Source organism: Triticum aestivum, chromosome 4B, assembly GCF_018294505.1.
Source record: "Triticum aestivum cultivar Chinese Spring chromosome 4B, IWGSC CS RefSeq v2.1, whole genome shotgun sequence".
Classification (NCBI taxonomy): Eukaryota; Viridiplantae; Streptophyta; class Magnoliopsida; order Poales; family Poaceae; genus Triticum; species Triticum aestivum.
The window spans coordinates 645281270-645287261 of NC_057804.1; the positions used below are offsets into that span (position 1 = coordinate 645281270).

Here is a 5992-nt window from a genome sequence, read left to right on the forward strand (position 1 = left end):
ACGGACGGGCTTTGAACAGTGGACCTCTCCACCCGGTTGTGTCAGGTCAGCTCAGAGGGACACCTGGGAGCAACATCCGGGCCAAACTGACTGCTACATCCCCTTCGTGTAGAACCGATGCGTCCGTTTTCCCCCTCCAGGTGCCGGCGGCGGCGCCGTCCATTAGGGGGGCCACGCCCCGAAGACGCGTGCCGGGTGTTTGCAACCGCCACAACACTTTCAGACTTGTGAGAGGCCGCCTACGCAAGATTTGACGGCATGCTAGCCCCCGGAGGCCGCCTGCCACAGTCGTAGACGCGCGAAGAGCAATCCGCGTAGAGGGAAGTGTTCAGATACTTCTCCATCACAAAAAAATTATGAAAAATTACCATCGGTCCTATAGAACATGTGCCCACGTCGTGTAAAAAACTCATGATTTTATCGCGCTCCGAGTATTTAATAATATTCACGCCGCATCGTTACCGCAGAACGTCTACTACCGTGTCATCACCATCCGTGAGGGGGGCCACACCCCGGAGACGCATGCCGCCTGTTCGGACATACCACCACACCACCCCGCATGTATGAGGGCCCGGTGCGACGCTCCGGTGGCATTGCTACCCCCCCCCCCCAGGGCCCCCGTCCCGCCTAACCCTATAGCGTTTGACCACGGGATCTAGCCCTTTGACTTTGCACGGACGGGATTTGACCAGTGGACCTCTCCACCCGGTTGTGTTAGGTCAGCCCATAGGAACACTTTGGAGCAACATCCGGGCCAGACCCACAACAAGATCCCCTCCGTGTAGACCCGACGCGTCCGTTTCCCCCCTCCAGGTGCTCGTGGTGGCGCCGTCCGTGAGGGGGGCCAAACCCCGGAGACACGTGCCGCCTCTTCGGACATGCCAGCACACCATCCCGCATGTATGAGGGGCCGGTGCGACGCTCCGATGGCATTGCTACCCCCCCTAGGGCCCCCATCCCGCCTAACCCTGGAGCGGTTGACCACGAGATCTAGCCCTTTGACTTTCCACGGATGGGCTTTTAACAATGGACCGCTCCACCCGGTTGTGTCAGGTCAGCTCAGAGGGACACCTGGGAGCAACATCTGGACCAAACCGACTGCTACATCCCCTCCGTGTAGAATCGATGCGTCCGTTTTCCACCTCCAGGTGCCGGCGACGGCGCCGTTCGTTAGGGGGGCCACGCCCCGGAGATACGTGCCATGCGTTTGCAACCGCCACAACACTTCCAGACTTGTGAGAGGCCACCTACGCAAGATTTGACGGCATGCTAGCCCCTGGAGGCCGCCGGCCACTGTCGTAGACGCGCGAAGAGCAATCCGCGTAGAGAAAAGTGTTCAGATACTTCTCCATCACAAAAAATTATGAAAAATTACCATCGGTCCAATAGCACATGTGCTCATGTCATGTAAAAAACTCATGATTTTATCGCGCTCCAAGTATTTAATAATATTCACGCCACATCGTTACCGCAGAACGTCTACTACCGTGCCATCGCCGTCTGTGAGGGGGGCCACACCCCGGAGACGCGTGCCGCCTCTTCGGACATGCGACTACACCACCCCGTATGAGGGCCCGGTGCGACGCTCCGGTGGCATTGGTACCCCCAAGGGCCCCCGTCCCGCATAACCCTATAGCGTTTGACCACGGGATCTAGCCCTTTGACTTTGTACGGACGGGATTTGACCAATGGACCTCTCCACCCGGTAGTGTTAGGTCAGCCCATAGGAACACTTTGGATCAACATCCGAGCCAGACCCACAGCAAGATCCCCTCCGTGTAGACCCGACGCGTCCGTTTCTCCCCTCCAGGTGCCGGTGGTGGCGCCGTCCGTGAGGGGGGCCAAACCCCGGAGACGTGTGCCGCCTCTTCGGACATGCCACCACACCACCGCGCATGTATGAGGGGCCGGTGCGACGCTCCTGTGGCATTGCTACCCCCAGGGCCCCCGTCCCGCCTAACTCTGGAGCGGTTGACCACGAGATCTAGCCCTTTGACTTTCCACGGACGGGCTTTGAACAGTGGACCTCTCCACTTGGTTGTGTCAGGTCAGCTCAGAGGGACACCTGGGAGCAACATCCGGGCCAAACCGACTGCTACATCCCCTCCGTGTAGACCCGATGCGTCCGGTTTTCCCCTCCAGGTGCCAGCGGCGGTGCCGTCCGTTAGGGGGGCCATGCCCCGGAGATGTGTGCCGCCTCTTCGAACATGCCACAACACCACCCGGTTGTGGTAGGTCATCCCATAGAAACACTTGGGAGCAACGTCCCCTCTGTATATACCCGATGCGGCTCTTTCCGCCCCCCAGATGCTGGCGGCAACGCCGTTCGTGAGGGGGGCACACCGCGGACGTCAGGGGGTCACACTCCGGAGACGGGTGCCGGGCGTTTGCAACCGCCACTAAACTTCTGTCGCATAGCTGTTTTTGATTTTAATAAAATATAAGGACCTATATTCAAAAGAACATGACGGCACAGTATTAATGTGCTCGAAAAAAATTACAAACTATATATATATATATATTCATAATCTATGAAAAAAATTACAAACTACATATATATTCATATAATATATAAAAAGCATGAAAACATATTTTAAAAAAAAGCATAAAAACATATGAAAAAAAAAACGCATGTAAAAAAAATAGCTATGCCGACGGCATTGCCGTCGGCATAGAAACGGCAGGGTTTTGGGAGGCGCCGTGCCGCGGATCGGTGACGTGGCACCTATGCCGACGGCTGCCGTCGGCATACCTACGCCGCGGATCGGTGACGTGGCATGCGGAGATATGCCGACGGCCGCCCGTCCCGACCGTCGGCATAGGGTTGACGGCGTTAGCCGCCAATCATGGGCGGGGTCGCCGGGCCCATAGGTATGCCGACGGCTGGTTTATGTGGACGGCTGCCGTCGGCATAGCTCCGTGTAACCCGATGGCCAGGGTAGACCGACGGCCAGGACTGGGCTGTCTGCATAGCTCAAACTAGGCCGACGGCAGCCGTAGGCATAGGTTTGGCCGTCGGGGTAGGACCGTTTTCCGGTAGTGTTTGGTGGTAGCCAGTCGTTTGCACTGAAGAATGTGGAGCACAAGGAGGTGAATGGATGGAACTTTGCTGCTTGAGGGATATTTGTAGCATCTTATCTTTCTGTCTGAGGATTTGTGGCCTCCTGTTGTAAACACCCAGCCATGTAAACTTGAGCTTGAACGTGCATTGGTTCTTAAAACCCCACCACCTCGATCCTGCCCCTGTGCTCTCCTATCCTCCGCCATGGCGTCGGAGTGCGAGGTCACGCCGGACGACCAGCACGAGCACCTGCGCCCCGAGGGCACGGAGCCGCTGGCGCACATCGCCGTGGACTACACGCCGGACGCCTCCGCCACGCGCCGGCGTCCGGCGAGATCCACGTCACCTACGACCACCGCGGCGGTCCCGCGGCCGCTTCCTGCCGGGCTGCGCCGTGGCCGCCACGGTCCGCGCCCCCGCGGGCGACACCGCGGGGCTCAACTACAACCTCTACCTCTCGTCGATGGAGGGCTCCAGCGACATGGACGAGATCGACTTCGAGTTCCTCGGCAACGACAAGCGCGCCGTGCAGACCAACTTGTTCGTCGCGGGGGGCGGCGGCAGGGAGATGGTCCACCAGCTCCCCTTCGACTCCTCCGACGGCTTCCACCACTACGCCGTCGCCTGGAGCGCCGAGGCCGTGGAGTGGCGCGTCGACGGGGAGGTGATCCGGCGGGAGGAGCGGCGCGACGGGGAGCCCTGGCCGGAGAAGCCCATGTACCTGTACGCCTCCTTGTGGGACGCGAGCGACGTCGACGAGGGGAGGTGGACCGGCACGTACCACGGCCGCGACGCGCCCTACGTCTGCAGCTACAGAGACGTCAGGGTGCCCGCCGTTGCGCTATCAGCGGGAGAGGAAGAAGAATGGCAGGATGACACGAACGCCGGAGATGAGGCTGATGCTGCCGCCACCACTTGTGAAGATTAGATTAGATATCAGTGTTGTCCCGCCTCTCATCGTGCCACCAGCCATGTGGAATTTGCTACTATCTTGGTCACGAGTGTTGCAATAAAAGATTCATGAATTATTTGCTGTGAAGGAAAAACAATGAAAACATACACAGTTCATTCGAACAATGGGTTTTCTTAACGTTCATACGTTTAGATAATACTCCTATAATAACAGAGGTTGAACCCATAATATTATTAGTGCAAAATACATGTGGTTTATACGATGATGGTCTTCATCAACATACCTAACGTAGCTCCTTCCCTATTCACAAAAAGAAAAAAAAAAGAAAAAAAGATGTATCTCCTTCCCACAACCAGGCATCGGCTATCCTACTACGAATAGTGTTCGTGGTATCTTCATTCTCCCCCTCTTCAATGAGATCTGGTATCTTCATTCTCCCCCTCTTCAATGAGATCTGTTAATGTCGTCGTATTTTCGTAGCACTGAAAGTGTTGGTGAAGCCATCCGGGTTGGGTGCCTTGTCACTCGGCATTTGATCCACAGCACTCTTGGCCTCCTCCTCAGTGAATGGCTCATAAATGCCCTTTAGGTCGATCTGCCCCAAATTTCGGCTCTTCCAACTAAAATCTTGGGTTGTTGCATGACCCCTACCAATGGCATTGGAAAAATGACTGTGTGGACAATAGTTTCCTTCACTAAGTGGTCAATTACCCAACCATTGTTATGCTTCGGCCTATGAATGTGCTTTTTCGTCGTCTTGCGTTGAATCCAAGGTTAAAAAAATTGTGTTGGCGTCACCCTCCTTGATGTTATCAACGCGGGCGCATTGCTTCTTGAGTCCTTTCCAATACGGCAAGGCCCGTGACCCTCCTCTTAAGCCTAGCCCTCAGACAATACTCCTATAATAACAGAGATTGAACCCATAATTGACAAATAAAAAAAAGATTGAACCCATAATATTATTAGTGCACTTGTTTAACCAAGCATTATTAGCACGCCAAGGATGGAGGTTGATCCAGTATCCGGAGAGTCTGTGCGCTAGAGTTTTAAAATCAAAATATTACCCCAAGGGAGACCTTTTGGATACGGTCTTCTCGTCGGACGTGTCCCCTGCTTGGAGAGGCATAGAATGTGGTTTGGAACTACTCAAGCAGGGCTTAATTTGGCGTGTGGGGAATGGAAGGAAAATACAAATCACGAGGGACCAATGGATTCCATGCAAAGAAGGGCTAAAGACGGCAGAATTCACAAGACAGTCGAGGTTAAGGTGGGTCAACCAGCTCATAGATTCAGACACAAATACATGGAATACGGTGCTAGTAAGGCAAATCTTCCACTCAGTTTGATGCCGAGGAGATATGCATAATTCGTCTACCCTCTATTTGTATGGAGGACCAAGTGGCCTGGCATTATGAGAAAACTGGCATGTTCACGGTGAAGAGTGCGTATAAATTGGCAGACGCTCTGAAAAGACAAGGAACTAAACTCCCCTCAAGCTCGGCAAGTGATCCCGGTGATAGGAAAATTTGGGATGTGATCTGGAAAGCCCGCGTGCCGGAGAAAGTCAAGATTTTTGGCTGGCGAGTGGCAACTAATTCGTTAGCCACAAAGCACAATCTTTTCAGAAGGACAATTGTTAACGAAGATGTGTGTGACATCTGTGGAATGGAGAGAGAGGACGAGTTCCATGCAGTCATCACATGTACCAAAAGCAAAGCCCTGCGTTGTGATCTAAGGACAAAATGGGAAATCCCGAAAAAGTGTGAGTTCAGATTCACAGGCAGAGATTGGCTGCAGATGCTTCTATTGAAGTACCCAGAGATGATCAGAAGCCGGATTCTGCTAATACTTTGGAAGGCTTGGCATCTAAGAAATAATATAGTTCATGGGGATGGGAGAGAAACAGTGAAGGGAGCGGTGCAACAGCTGATTAGACTCGAGGAGGATGTGCACACGGCCATGCAGAAGGAAGCACGGGACAACAGTAAAAATACAGTATTCCTGTTCTGTAGCAATCC

At 54.1% G+C, this 5992-nt stretch overlaps 1 pseudogene; it reads left to right on the top strand.

The window, feature by feature from the left end:
- Positions 1 to 3159: 3159 nt before the first annotated feature.
- Positions 3160 to 4089, top strand: LOC123093823 (xyloglucan endotransglucosylase/hydrolase protein 31-like; annotated as a pseudogene).
- Positions 4090 to 5992: the final 1903 nt, after the last annotated feature.